The sequence below is a fragment of the Panthera pardus genome, unplaced genomic scaffold (genome assembly GCF_024362965.1).
Source record: "Panthera pardus isolate Hobbes unplaced genomic scaffold, ASM2436296v1 HiC_scaffold_13, whole genome shotgun sequence".
NCBI classification, from domain to species: Eukaryota; Metazoa; Chordata; class Mammalia; order Carnivora; family Felidae; genus Panthera; species Panthera pardus.
This window is the reverse complement of record NW_026526688.1, coordinates 114,808,765-114,825,464: the sequence shown is the minus strand read 5'-3', so window position 1 is coordinate 114,825,464 and position 16,700 is coordinate 114,808,765.

Below are 16,700 nucleotides of genomic sequence, written 5' to 3'. Positions count from 1 at the left end.
CGGTCATCCCCATCCTCTGCTCTGCAGTGCTCACTCCTAGCACGCAATGTGCTCCCCCACCCAGAATATCACCTGCCTCTCACAGAAGGCAGCATGATACGGTGGCCCTCTGCCGCCTGGGTTCAAATCTGTTTTTCCAGAACTGGCTGTATGTGGAAGAAGTTAAACAAGTTGCTTACCCTCTGTGCCTCAGTTTATCTGTAGGATGAAAATAGTATTAGTCCATGTCTCTCTCAGCTGTTGGAAGGACTCAATGAAAAATAGTTTTGTTAGAAGATGCACATTTAGTGTTAACGATATTCACTTAACAAGTGTTTTAGGTACCATGACTCTAGCACTAAAATTATTAATGCATATTCAGATCTTGCCTGCCTGAAACTTCAGCTTTATCTTACGTTTCCTTCCTTTAATTTCTCCCTAAAATGCAATACAAGCTAATTGCCAAAATCACTGCTGTCAGGTTTCTTTTTTTAATATATCTCATTTCTATACCAAATTAAAGTTCCTTGAAAGAAAGGAGTCTTAGTATTCATTTCAATACCTAACAAAGTTCTTATCACAAACAAGATAGTCAGCAAATACTTGTTGAATGAATTTTTTAAAATGTCTTCCTGTGTATTCGGATTATTAACAGAATTCATGAAGATTCATTGAAAAGGAAATTGCCCTTCATGCCACCAAATAATTTGCTATTAAAATAATAGAGTCATTTACCAAACCACCAAATGTTTCTAACCTGAAAATGTTTCAGTACTATCATATGTATTTTTGTAATATTTTGGCCAAAAATATGGATTGAAAAATAAAAATTGAAGTGGAAAATCTTTGGACTTGACCCCCATGTTTGTTTCCTAAGGCAACTGTTTTCCAGCCATACAACTTTGGGCAAGTTATTTTACCTTTCTGGATCATCATATCCCCTCTAAAAAAGAAGAGTGAAGAAACCTACCTCCTAATGTCACCGTGAGGATTGGAGATAATGTATACAGTAAAGCACTTGATACTTGACTCATTAATATATAATGTCTAATCTGAAAATAAATTCATGGAATTTTTAAGTATTTTTAATTTTATTGTGAAGAATATGAGAGTTTTTTAAGTTGTAAGAATTTAAAGATGAAACATTTCCTACTTAATACAAGATACAAATGCTTGTCGTGTTGTACAAGCTTTTGGATTTAAACGTGAACATGTCAGGTGTTTAAGCTTGTTTCCAAAGGGCACTCTGCCTGCCTTCTTCACATTTTGTGCATTAATCAGGCACATGAGTTGTTTTTTCTATCTCTCCAGAAATATCCAGAAAAGTGAGTGATGGAATTGCTAGGTGGAATTATTTTTTTTTCTAATAAAATAATTCAATAAAATAATCTATGGTTCACACTGGCCCTGCTGCCCCTGACCATGAGATTAAGAGTGATCATTTTATCCTAGTCATAAGTAGCTACAACTGGGTCATCACCGTGGGATCATATGTTTGGTACAATGTTGTACTGCCAATGAAGTTACTAGATTTCACCATTAATCTAGTAAGCTGACTTTTACATGACCTGCCTATATATATCCCAAACAGCCTGGAGATTAAGTTATATTAAAGGGAATTAAACTGAAAATCAGCAAAAGTTGTTAAAGGTGGTTTTGTTATACAAGAGCCTTCCCAGGAGAAATGATGAGAAATCTGCTGCCAGAGCTATTTAAAATGAAATTACTCAAACATAAAAATTCATAAATATATGGAAACCAACCAACACATTCTTAACCAATGGGTCAAAGAAGAAATACAAGGAAAATTTGAAAATACCTGAAGACAAATGACAATGAAAATATAGTCTACCAAAATTTATGGGATACAGTGAAAGTTTAGAGGGAAATTTATAGCTGTAAATGCATACATTATAAGAGAAGAAAGATCTCAAATAACCTAACTGTAGACCACAAGGAACTATAAAGAGAATAACAAACTAAATTCAAAGCTAGCAAATGGAAAGAAATAAAAAGTGAGACGGGAAGAGAAAAACAGAGAAATCAGTGGAACCAAAAGTTCTTTGAAAAGAGCAACAGAATTGATAAACCTTTAGCTGGAATGACTAAGAAAAAGAGTGAGAAGACTCAAATTACTAAAATCAGAATGAAAGTGGGGACATTACTAGTGATTTTACAGAAATAAAAATTAGAGTACTATGAGTAATTGCAAATTGGATAATCTATATGAAATGGACAAATTTCCAAAAACATAAACACAACCAGTACTGAATCAGGAAGACACAGAATATCTGAATAGATCTATAAGAAGGAGACTGAATTAGTAATCAAAAACCTCCCAACAAAGAAAAGCCCTGGACCAGATGACTTCCCTAGTGAATTCTACCAGATATTCAAAGAAGAATTAACACCAGTATTTCTCAAGATCTTCCAGCAAATTGAAGAGAAGGGAACAACACTTCCTAACTTATTCTATGAGATCAGGATGACTCTGACACCAAATCCAGACCAGAACACTACAAGGAAAAAAACGCTTCAGACCAACATCCTTTATGAATACTGATACAAAAATCCCCAACAAAATACTAGCAAAACTGGATTTTGCAGCATATTAAAAGGGTTATATACCATAACCAAGTGAGATTCATTCCCGGAATGCAAGAGTGGTTTAACCTGAAAATCAACATAACAGAATGAAGAAGAAAAAAAATTATTTCAATTGATACAGAAAAAGCATTTGACAAAAATTCAACACCTGTTCATAATAAAAACACTCAACAAACTAGGAATGAAAGGAAATTACCTCAACGTAATAAAGGTCCTATATGAAAACCCCACAACTAACAGCATATTCAGTGTTTCTCCTCTAAGATCAGAAAGAAGACAAAGATGCCCAGCCTTGCCACTCCTAGTCAATAGCAGTATTAGAGTTTCTATCCTAGCCAGAACAGTTAGGCAAGAAAAAAGAAGTAAAATTAATTCTGTTTATGAATGATATGGCCTTATATGTAGAAAACTCTAAAGATTCCACACACACACACTAAGAATATTAGTTCAACAAATGGTGTTGGGACAACTGGACAGCAGCATGCAAAAGAAGGAAACTAGACCACTTTCTTACGCTATTCACAAAAACAAATTCAAAATGGGTTAAAGACCTAAATGTGAGACCTGAAACCATAAAAATTCTAGAAATGAACACAGGCAGTAACCTTTTTGACATCAGCCATAGCAACTTTTTTTCTAGATGTATCTAGTGAGGCAAGGGAAACAAAAGCAAAAATAAACTATTGGGGCTTCATCAAAATTAAAAAAAAATTTTCTGCATAGCAAAGAAAACAATCAAGAAAACTACAAGACAACCTACAGAATGGGAGAAGATATTTGCAAATGACATATCCAAGAAAGGGTAGGTAGTATCCAAAATATATAAAGAACTTACGCAAGTCAATACTAAAAATGGACAAAAGACATGAACAGACATTTCTCCAAATAAGACATCCAAATGGCCAACAGACACATGAAAAGATGTTCATCACCACTCACCATCAGGGAAATGCAAATCAAAATGACAAATAAAACCTCACACCTGTCAGAATGGCTAAAACCAACAACACAAGAAACAACAGATGTTGGCAAGGATGTGGAGAAAAAGCGACCCTTGTGCACAGTTGGTGGAAATGCAAATTGGTACAGCCACTGTGGAAAACAGTATGGAGGTTACTCAAAAGGTTAAAAATAGAACTACCCTATGATCCAGCAATCACAGTACAGGGTATTTACCCAAAGAATACAAGAACAGTAATTCAAAGGGATACATGCACCCCTATATTTATAGCACCATTATTTACAATAGCCAAATTATGGAAGCAGCCCAAGTGTCCATCAATTGATGAATGGATAAAGAAGATGTGGTATGTGCATGTGTATGTGAATGGAATATTATTTAGCCATAAAAAGAATGAAATCTTGCCAGTTGCAATGACATAAATGGAGCTACAGAGTTTGCTAAGCAAAATAAGTCAGAGAAAAATACCGTATGATTTCACTCATGTGGAATTTAAGAAACAAAAGAAGCAAAGGGAAAAAAAAGAGACAAACCAAGAAAAAGATTCTTAATTATAGAAAGCAAACTGATGGTTGCCAAAGGGGAGGAGGTGGGGGGATGGATTTAAATAGGTGATGGGGGATTATGGAATGCATTTGGGATGAGCACTGGGTGATGTATGGAATTGAATCACTATATTGTATACCTGAAACTAATATGACACTATATGTATGTTAAACTACCTGGAATTAAAAACTTAAAAAAAAAAAAAACAGGTCTGGAAATTTTTTAAAAATGCAATCAACCAAAAGAGAGATTTGTCTTTTACATATTTGATTCTGAGCTTCGACTAGGAATGATTATTTTCCTTCATCTTCTCAATTATCCTGGAACTGCAAGACCCAAACACAGGTGCAATGGGGAGAAAACTGGGGGGAGCCATTTAACTGAAAGCTCATGTCAAAGGTCAAGAAGAAAAATCCAGGACACTACAGAGGGCCAGGCATAAATGGAAGGTGAAGTCAGAAGGACATTAGAGAGGAGTGACTCAATAAAAGACTTGATAGGAAACTTGAGGAAAATTAGTTTTGCAACAACTTCTAGACTTCATGTACAGACCTTTCTAAAAAGATGTATAAATCATATATACCATATGTCAGGCATTACCTACTTAGGTGAGACAAATTCACACAAATGCCAATACTTAGAAGATATACAGGCGTGGAATAAATAGCTATTTGGGAACAAAGATTCTGTTGCATTTTGTACTGTCTTACGCATATTATAGACCTTGGGAAGGAGGAAATAGCCTTTTCCTAGGAACTCTCTCTTTTTGGAGATGCAGGGATTGCCTAGGAATGGACCTCAGCTCCTAATTGAGTCCCCTTGTCTGAAATGCTAAATGAGTGCCTCCCATATTACTAGAACCAGCCATAGTCTGGTTTAGCTTATTATTGTCTCCTGTCTTGAATTAAGTAAACATTAAAAGACTATTGGATCTAATAAATGAATTCAGCAAAGTTGCAGGATACAAAATCAACACAAAAATCAGTCACATTTCTATATTTTAACAATCTGAAAAGGAAATTAAGAAAACAGTTCCATTTACAATAGCATAAGAAAGAGTAAAATAGGAATAAATTTAGCCAGGGATATGAAAAACTTCTATACTAAAAAGTACTGAATAAATGGGAAGACATACCATGTTCATGGATCAGAAGATTTATTTTAAGTGACAATACTACTCGGAGCAATTTAAAAATCCAATGCAATCCTTATAAAATTTCACTGGTGTTTTTTACAGAAATAGAAAAATCAATCCAAAAGTTTGTATGGAATTTCAAAGGATGAAAACAATAGCAAAATTGCCAATGTAACCAAATTTGCCAAAGTAGCCAAAACAACTTTCAAAAAGAAGAAAGAGTTGGAGATCTCACACTTTCTGATTTCAAAACACTATAAAGATACAGTAGTCAATATGATATGGGCATAAAGATGAACATATACGCCAACCAATAGAATGGAATAGAGAACCCAGAAATAAAACCTCACATATATGGTCAATTGATTGTCTTTTTTTTTTCTTATTTAAATATTTATTTTTGAGAGAGAGAATGCAAGTGGGGGAGGGGCAGAGTGAGGGGGACACACAGAATCCGAATCAGGCTCCAGGCAAGCTGTCAGCCCAGAGCCCAATGCGGGGCTTGAACCCACGAACCATGAGATCATGACCTGAGCCAAAGTTTGACGCATAACTGACCTAGCCACCCAGGCACCCCAAGGCTAGTTGATTTTCAACAAATGTGCCAATACCAATCAATGAGGGAAAGGATAGGGTTTTCAAAATAGTGCTGGGAAAACTGGATATCCACATGCAAGAGAATGAAGTTGATGTTTTAAACTACATACAAAAATTAACTCAAAAAATGGATCAAAGACCTAAATTTAAGAGCTAAGACTAAAACAAAACACTCTTAGAGGAAAAAAGGTGAAAATCTTCATGACCCTGGAGTAGGCAATCATTTCTTGATATGATTGCCTAATCATGCATGACACCAAAAAAGCACAGGAAATTTAAAAAAATAGATAAACTAGACTTACTCAGAATTAAAAACCTTGTGCAAATGATAAGAGAGTAAAAAGACAAAAACAAAATGGGAGAAAATATTTGCAAATCATATACCTGATAAGAGATTAGTTCAGAATGCATAAAGAACTATAACTCTGGTCAACAAATCTTCAACAAAGCAGGAAGGAATATCCAATGGAAAAAAGACGGTCTTTTCAACAAATGATGTTGGGAAAACTGGACAGTGACATGCAGAAAAATGAAACTGGACCACTTTCTTACATCAGACACAAAAATAAATTCAAAATGGATGAAAGACCTATATGTGAGACCGGAAACTATCCAATCCTAGAGGAGAACACAGGCAGCAACCTCTTTGACCTCGGCCAGAGCAACTTCTTACTAGACACGTCTCTGGAGGCAGGGGAAACAAAAGCAAAAATGAACTATTGGAATTTCATCAAGATAAAAAGCTTCTACACAGCAAAGGAAACAATCAAAAAAACTAAAAGGCAACCTATGGAATGGGAGAAGATATTTGCAAATGATATATTGGATACACGGCTAGTATTCAAAATCTAAAGAACTTATCAAACTCAACACCCGGTAAGTAAATAATCCAGTTAAGAAATGGGCAAAAGACATGAACAGACATTTCTCCAAAGAAGACACACAAATGGCTAACATACATGAAACGTGTTCAACATCAATCATCATCAGGGAAATACAAATCAAAACCAAATGAGATACCACCTCACAACTGCAGAATGGCTAAAATTAACAATACAGGAAACAACAGGTGTTGGCGAGGATGTGGAGAAAGGGGAACTGTCTTACAGTGTTGGTGGGAATACAAACTGGTGCAGCCACTCTGGAAAACAGTATGGAGGTTCCTCAAAAAGTTAAAAATAGAACTGCTCTACAACTCAGCAATTGCACTACTAGATATTTATCCAAAGGATGCAAAAATACTCAAAGGGGCACATGCACCCCAATTTTTATAGTAGCACTATCAACAATAGACAAATTATGCAAAGTGCCCAAATGTCCATCAACTGATGAATGGATAAAGGAGATGTAATATGTACACACACACACACACACACACACACACACACACACACAGGAATATTAACCATCAAAAAGAATGAAATCTTGACATTTGCAATGGCATGGATGGAACTAGAGTGTATTTTGCTAAGTGAAATAAGTTAGGGACAGAAAAATACCATATGACTTCACTCAAATGTGGAATTTAAGATACAGAACATGACCATAGGGGAAGGAAAGGAAAAATAATAAGATAAAAACAGAGAGGAAGGCAAACCTTCCAGAGAAGAAGACAAAGCAGCCCAAGGGCCCCAAGAAGAATTTTTTTAAAAAACTACAACTCAACAACAAACATTCTGATTCACAAGTAGGCAAAGGATTTGAATAGACAGTTTTCTAAAGAATATATACAAATGCCCAATAAGCACAGAAAAAAAAAAAAAGCAGTATCAGTCATCAGAAAAATGTAAATCAGGGGTGCCTGGGTGGCTCAGTCGGTTGAGCGTCCAGCTTCGGCTCGGGTCATGATCTCGCAGTCTGTGAGTTCAAGCCCCACATCAGGCTCTGTGCTGACAGCTCAGAGCCTGGAGCCTGTTTCAAATTCTGTGTGTCCCTCTCTCTCTCTGCCCCTCCCCCACTCATGCTCTGTCTCTGTCTCAAAAATAAACATTAAAAAATTTTAGAAAAATGTAAATCAAAACCTCAAGGTACCACTTTATACCCATTAGGGTGGCTGTTATGGAAAAAAAAAAGATGGTTATTATGAAAAGAAAAAGAACAAAAGAAAATAACAATTGTTGATGAGGATGTAGAGAAATTGGGACCCTTGTCACTGCTAGTATTACAGGGATGTAAAATGGCACAGCCTCTGTAGAAAACAGTTTGGTGATTCCTCAAAAAATTGGTGATTCCTCATATAAAATTGCTATATGATTCGGCAATTCCAGCCCTAGATATGTACCCAAAATAATTGAAAGCAGGGGCTCAACAGATACCTGTACTCTCATGTTCATAGCAGCATTATTCCCAATAGTGCAAAGTGGAAACGACCCAAATGTCCATCAATGGATGAATTGATAAAGGAAATGTAGTATATACACTCAATGGAACATTATTCAGCCATAAAAAGGAAGGATATTTTGATATACAATGTGGATGAACCTTGAAAACATTATGCTAAGTGAAATAAGCCAGGCACAAAAGGACAAATATTGTATGATTCCACTTACATGACGTACCTTGAATAGGCAATTCAGAAGGAAAGTAGAGAAGTTAGTAGGGGCGAGGGGAGATGGAAAGTTATTATTTAATGGGCACAGGGTTTCCATTTGGAATGGTGAAGTCCCGGAAGTAGACAGCAGCAGTAATTACACAACATTGTGAATGTACTTAATGCCACTGAAAAATATGCTTTAAAATGATTACAATGGTAAACTTTATGTAAATCTTACCACAATAAATAAGAAACAATCCCCTCTAATATTTATTCCACCACCATTTTTAATGGAAAGAAACTGGAAATAACCTCAGTGTTCATTAACAAAGGATTTGGCTAATAAAGTGTGACATATTCTATACTGAATTCTTAATGGTCTTGCTTTCTGGCCCTTTACAGAGCAGCCTAAGCCAGATGATGGTATTCCTTCTCAAAAGCACTTCCGTGGTTGACCATCTCAGAGTAAAAGCCAAAGTCTCTACAATGCCCTACAAGTCTACCTCTTTGATGTTATCTCTTTCTACTCTCCACCCTACCTTCTTCACTCTGGCCCTATGGCCTCTTGTTCCTGGAAACCCCCCAGCATACTTTACCTTCAGGGCCTTTGCACTCGCCCTTTCTTCTGTCTGGCATGCTCTTCCCCAGGTACCTACACCCTTCTAGCAGGTGATCAGCTATCTATTCAAAAGAGGTTTCCCTGAATACCTTGTATAAGATAACAATGCCCCCCTTCGCCCCCAGCCACTCATACACACACACACACACACACACACACACACACACACAAAGATAGCAATCCCAGTGCTTTATCTCCTCCATGGTATTTGTCACCCACAGACACTGTACATTTGTTCATCTTTTATCTGTCTTCCTTCCACTAGAAAGTAAGCTCCTTGAAGGGCAAGCATTTTGTTTTGTTCACACAGTGTTCTTAGTGCTGAGAACAATGCATGACCCTCAGTGCTCAATAAATATTTACTGAGAGAATAAATCCATTTAATAAAATACCAAACAGCTGTTTAAAAAGAATAAGGCAGATCGATACTCACTGACGTGGCAAGATCCTCAAAATACACCAGCATGTAAAGAGAGCACGTTAGTGAAAAGAGTTAGTATGATGCCAATTATGGAACAGGGGGAGTCTGTGTAAGCATATAAAAAATCCGAAAGGATATATTTCTCTTAACAGAGGTTATCTCTGAGAGGAGAAAGACAAAGTATATACATGTGTGGGGGGGAGGTTATTTTGTTTTAGGTAGCAATAGCCTTAGTACCAATTCTATTTCTCGATATTTACCCTACTGAAATAAAGGTGTATATATCAGTTTTGTTCATAATGGCAAAAAACAAAAAACAAACAAAAAACCCCTGATGTCTCCTATGTGTTGACAATAGGGTGTTGGTCAGATAAATTTCAAAATATTCCTAAACAATGGATTTCTTTTTAATCTAGAGATCAGCAAATAATGGCCTTCAGGTTAAGCCCAGCTGCTGTGTTTTTTTTTTTTTAATGGGAAAAGTTTTATTGAAATATAGCCATGCCCATTCATCTACATATTGTCTATGGCTGCTTTCCTGCTCCCGGGGCAGAGTAGTATAGCTGTGACAGAGACCATATAGCCTGCAAAGCCCCAAAAATTTACTATTTGGTCCTTTACAGGAAAATGTTGCTGAACCCCTGGACTAAAATGGAGTAATCCAAAGTTATTTGTAGGAAAACAACATAGAAATGTTAATGATATATATTTGTTTACATGTTTATTAAATATGTGAATATTGTAAATAGAAATATTTATAAGGATTTAAAATATCACAGATATATGGGGCGGGGGGAGACTGGAAAAAATTCACATAGAAATGTTACAAATTACCTAAGCTGAAAAAATTAAAAGGTGATTATTTCCTCCTTAACAGTTTCCTGCATTTTCAAATTTTCTACAAAACCTTGTGTATTACTCTTTTTAAAATCAGAATAGGGGCACCTGGGTGGCTCAGTCGGTTAAGTGTCTGACTTCAGCTCAGTTCATGATCTCATGGGCTGTGGGTTCTAGCCCTGCATCCGGCTCTGCGCTGACAGTTCAGAGCCTGGAGCCTTCTTTGGATTCTGTGTCTCCCTCTCTCTCTGCCCCTCCCCTGCTCTCTCTCTCTCAAAAATAATGAATAAACATTAAAAATTTTTTAAATCAGAATAAAAGACTGACTTCTAAATATCTGGTTTACTGTATGTTCTTGCCTAAAGGAAGGAATAGGTAACTTTTTAAAAAAGTTTTTATTTAAGTAATCTCTACACCCATCGTGGGGCTCAAACTCATGACCCCCAACATCAAGAGTCACATGCTTTTCTGACTGAGCCAACCAGATGTCCCGGAGGAGTCAACTTTCAATGTCCTTCCTACAACATATTCTGCATTAGAAATGAAGTTTCTTTATCAGGCTAAGGACCAAGCATGCTACCTGCAGCAGGAAGTGACAACACAGTTTTGTTGAGGTAACTGGCTTATTTACTTTGTAAATACACTTTATGTTTTCAGATTCAATTGACTAAACATGTTGTTATTAACCAAGGCCAAGTTCAAAGTCCTGACAATCTGATTGAGAGGGTGAATGTCAGGGACTAGGGGAACCTTTAGAGGCCTTGTTTTACCACAAGAAGAAAACACGAGTCAGAAGGTTAACAACTTGTCCACGGCAAGCCACTTATGTTTGGGCAGAGCTCTCACATGATTTCCACAGTGACTTCTGCATAATAAATGGAAGGAAATGAGGGAGAAGAAAAGAACAACAGGGATCTGAGCAATTCATCAGCCTACAAAAATCAAACATCAGGAAACCTTAACGATTATAATCAAGCTAACTGAAGTGAGAAAACATTTAATTTTTAAGAAGAATGTCACTCTTTAACACTTTTTCTTCTATTCCTCTCTCTCTCTCTCTCTTTTTTTTTTTTAATGTTTATTTATTCTTGAGAGAGACAGTGTGAGCAGGGGAAGGTGGGAGAGAGAGGGAGACACAGAATCCAAAGCAGGCTCCAGGCTCTGAGCTGTCAGCACAGAGCCCCACACAGGGCTAGAACTCAGGAACTACAACATCATGACCACAGCCAAAGTCAGACGCTTAACCAACTGAGCCACCCAGGCGCCCCTCTTCTATTCCTCTTTATTTACTTACCACATCACTGTTCGCTGCTATACCAACAATGTATCATGTAGCTGTTACTGCTAGCATTCACAGTTGTAGCTAAGTCTTCTTACTTCACCATGTCTTTTTCTCCCAAGATACTGGATTTTTTTAAAAAAACGTGTCCTACTGAGATATAATTTACCTACAGTGAAATACACAGTTCGGTTTTGACAAAGACATACACGCAAGTAACCAACACTCTGATCAAGATATAGAACATTCCCATCACCCCAGAAAAATTTCTCATGTCCCTTCTCAGTCAATCCAACCCCTGGTCTGATTTCTTCACCATGGCTTAGTTATGCCTGCTCTAAAACTTCGTATAAATGCAACTATTCAGTACTCATTCTGTAGAGAACAAGATGGAGTCACTCATGTCAAGCAGGGGCCTGTGTCAAGCAATGACACAAGCAATTAAGGGTACTGCAGCTATAAGATATCACCACGAACAGCATCAGCTGACACCCTAGAACTGATAACAAGCAGAAGCATCGGAGATCTGCAGGGCCCCAAGACTGATTAAATCCCTTTATAAAGGGAAGGATTTCAGACATGACCCCTCTATGACTGATCACTTGAACAAGGCAGCTGCCTCCCGAGGCTCTGCTGGATTGATCTCCAAACAGAACTGAGCTCCTTGACAGTTTGAACAGAATAAGCAGTAAGTGCCACAAGCTGACCCGGATAAACTGAAGCCTTATCTCAACTGTACGCCCACAGACTGACTTTGCATTTGGTTCATTAACTTCCTACATCCTTCTGTTGGCTGTTCTGCTCTGTGTACTGCGTAAGAAGCCAAGTTAATCACACGGCAAAATGTCATTGAGTTTGGAACCCTGTACCTGCTTTATAATTATGTTAATCTTGCTTTATGATGGAATAAAACTGACATTGTGAAAAGACACAACTCACGTGTACACCTTCATAGCATGCTACTGACACACTATCGTGTCTGGCTTTTTCGTAATGGTTTTTGAGAACTATTGTGGGGTGTATCATAACTTACTCTTTTTTTTTTTTAATTTGAGGGAAGGAGAGGCAGAGAGAGAGAGAGAGGAAGAAAGAGTGAGAGAGAGAGAGAGAGACAGAATATCCCAAACAGGCTCCATACTCAGTGCAGAGTCCAACGCGGAGCTCGATCCCACAACCCTGGGATCATGACTTGAGTCAAAACCAAGAATGGGATGCTCAACCAACCGAGCCACCCAGGAGCCCCAACTTATTCCTTTTTTATTGCTGAATAGTAGTCTTTCAAAAATACCCCATAGTTTTTCTCTTCCTCTCTTTTGTTGAAGGACATCTGACAATTTCCAGGTCTGGCATTAAACAAAAAAAATTTGTTCCAGTCCTGGGACCAGTTTATCCAAACAAAAAGAAGTTTGGGGAACTGGATTTTGTTACTTTTGAGATTCTGCCTTTCACTGATATTGAGATTTTTCAAGGACCTCCCCCGCTCTATCCCTCTGCAGGAAAATCAGAGTACATACGTGCAACAGGAGAGGAATGAAGTGGGCTATGTAGAAGATTCGCACGTTTATTTATTCACACAAGGCATAAAGGCTGAATACAGAAAACAAGTTACTATTCTGTCCAGTCTCACAATCCAATTTTGAAAAGGGTAGTAAATGCTGTAAAGGGTGATAAAAGGGCAGTAATAATTCCAGCCTATACAGTTTAAAGCATTATCAGGGTCCTGATGATAATTCTTACAAGTATAGCTTATACTTATCAAGCTTTAGCTAAATGCTAGACATTGTGCCAATTATTTAATCTAATTCTTATGCTTCCGGTAGGTACATTTATTATCCCAATTTCATGCAGACCATATAGATGTTCAGAAAGTACATAAAGAAGTCCATTAACACTATACAATAGAAGACACTCAAATGGGTGTAGAGACTCATAGAAACCTAACAGAAACAAAGTGGTTAATTTTTATGATTTACTTCATATATATCCATTTGTGTGTCTTCTACGTATAGTGCCATGTGGATTTGTGCAACTAAATAGTATAAATAGCATTTCTACTTTGTCTTTTCATTAGCAGTTTGCAAACTCCTCTTAAACCATGAGCTCTCTCTGTTCATGCTCACTGACTCGGGATGGGTGTAAGGTGTAGCATTTACTTCCCAGGGAATTACAAACCAGCTGGGCAACTGCGGTTTTACAAATAGAGTAATTTAACACCACTCTTGATAACAAAATAGTAAGTACTTAGATATTTTAGATACACTGTTACCAACACTTCTGGCCAAAATTCATGTATAACAAGAAGAATTTCAGTGGGAAAGTGACTGGTTTAAAATTATCTTTGGGGATTCAATAAAAAATGATTTCTTTTCCCCTTAACACTCTTCTTGTCTTCCTTCGCGCTCTGTCCCTACCCCAAATATCTTTTAGTATTCTTTTCCTTTACTGCGACTGATTATTATTTTATTCACCTATTTAACGAATGGAGCAGAAACGATTCCTTTCTCTGGCAGCAAAGCCCTGAATATGATTTGGAGAAATTTATCCCTAAGAAGCACTGGATGAGCTATGTGGTTTCAATGTTTAAAATAGTTTATCCAGGGGCGCCTGGGTGGCTCGGTTGGTTGAGCGTCTAACGTGACTGGCTCAGGTCATGATCTCACGGTTCGTGAGTTCGAGCCCTGCATCGGACTCTGTCCTGACAGCTTGGAGCCTGGGGCCTGCATTGGATTCTGTGTCTCTCTCCCTCTCTGCCCCGTCCCTGCTCGAGCTGTCTCTCTCTCTCTCTCTCCCTCAAAAATAAGCATTAAAAAAAATGAAATAAAATAGTTTATCCAAGGGCTCCTGGCTGACTCAGTCAGTAAAGCATGCAGCTGTTGATCTCAGGGTTGTAAGTTAGAGCCCCACGTTGGGTGTAGAAATTACTTAAAAATAAAGTCTTAAAAAAAAAAAAAAGTTTATCTGGGGCCGCTGCGTGGCTCAGTCGGTTAAGCAGTGGGCTCTTGATTTCAACTCAGGTCATGATCTCGAGGTTTGTGAGATCGAGCCCCACATCAGGCTCCATGTTGACAGTGTGAGGAGGCTACTCCTGATTCTCTCTCTCCCTCTCTCTCTGCCCCTCCTCCCCCACACTCGCTCTCTCTCAAAATAAATAAACTTTTAAAAAGTTAAAAAAAAGTTTATCCATGGTATTGTGAACAATATAGTTTCCTGTATTAGGTTGTGAGGGCTGCCAAAACAAAGTGCTACACACTGGGTATGTAAACCACAGAAACATATTGTCTCATGCTTCTAGAGGCTACAAGTCCAAGATCAAGGTGTTAGCAGGGTTGGTCCCTTCTGAGGCCTCTCTACTTGACTTCAGGTACTCATCTTCTCTCCATGTTTTCACGTGGTCTTCCTCCTGTGTCTGTGTCCTAATCTCTTAGCAAAGGACACCAGTCTTAGTGGATTAGGGTCCACTCATATGACCTTATTTTATCTTCATTGCCTCTGTAAAAACCCTGTTTCAAATACAGTCACATTCTGAGGTGCTGGAGTTTAGGATTTCAACATATGAATTCTGAGGGAACACAGTTCGGCCCATAACACTTCCTATGTGCAACACAGAGTTGTTAACCTAACAAAATTTGAGAATATTTAGGAAAATGCTATAAATGCAGTTATATCCTGTGCAAGACGGTGTTTGTTAGGGTTGTTAAATTAACCACATTTCAACTATTTTAAAATCATTTGTGAACTTAAGTTGGTTGTATGGAAAGATGTTAGTGGCTACTATTTCAGAGAGCAAGGCTATGAAAGAATCAGGACATGCTGAAGATCATATCTACAAACAAGTAGTTTAATTTTTTTAAATTCTCTAAATTCAAAAAATGAGAAATCGAATCTAACAATGGGAAATTACAGAGCATATAAGGTGTAGGGTTTGTTATTAAGTTTAAAATAACTTATGAAGTGCATGGCAAAAATGGTATTAGAACAGAGTAGACTTGAAATTTAGCATATCCTGCTGTCATCTCGTGCCTATAGAAAAATTAGAATGGGTCATAGAATGAATAAGGAGGACTCACTACGTTTTGGTCACACTTTTATAAGTACAGCATGGTGTTCAAACTTTTACTGGGGGGGGGGGGGGGGGGGGGAGAATTTAAAAGATCCAAAATTGAGAAAAGAACAGATTGTTGGTTATGATCCTTAAGTTGATTCATAAGATACTGACCTTTTAGTAGATAAAACAGGGTCCGATATTGACAATTCTATATGTCAACCTAACATTAAAGAGAAACCAGAGGAGTCAGCCTATGGAAGATGGAAAGGTAAGCTCCTAGGAGCCATTATCACCGAAGATTAAAGGACTTTATCTTAAAAGTATTATAGATTCAGGGGCGCCTGGGTGGCCCAGTCAGTTGAGCTCCAGACTTCCTGTCAGGTGTTCGTGAGCTGGAGCCCCCGTTGGGCTCTGTGCTAACAAACAGCTCAGAGCCTGGAGACTGCTTCGGATTCTGGGTCTCCCTCTCTCTCTCCTCCTCCTCTGCTCATGCTCTCTCTCTCTCTCAAAAATAAATAAATGTTAAAAAAATTTTAAGTATTATACAATTCATACTTAATATCTCAACCTCAGCATTTCCGGTTTGGTTTAATACCAATAATAATATTGTCATCCCCCCTCACCGCCTCCTTTTTATACTATTAGCTACGTTAATCTTCCAAGTCTATTCTTTTTTTTTTTTTTTTTTTTTTTTTTATCTATTCCTGGATTAGGCTTGCTACTTTACCCAGGCTACGCGCTGATATAAATGCTGAGCTTTCACTCCCCGCATAAAAAGGTTTTCCTGCCAGTGGCAAGTTCTGAGAGCTTTACTCCGCCCCGGCCCCCCCCCCTCCCCCGCTTAGGCCACACCAGCCCATCCTTCCCGCAGCGATAGCCTCCTGCACTGGCAAAATCTGCACTTTGCTTTCCCATCATCCTCTTGTCTCTGAGGGCAGGAAAGAGTCCCTTCCTCCGAATCCCATCTTTTTGCTGCGGAGGTGGGGCGGGGACCCCACTCTCCCACCTTAGGGTAGGGGTGCTGGTGTTGAGGGTGAGTGATCAGGGGCCCGTTCACCAGGCAGGTTTATACACTCAAATGACACGTGGGCGACCCGAGGAAATCCGACAGCCAATCAGGACGCAAGCGTGGTACCACAAG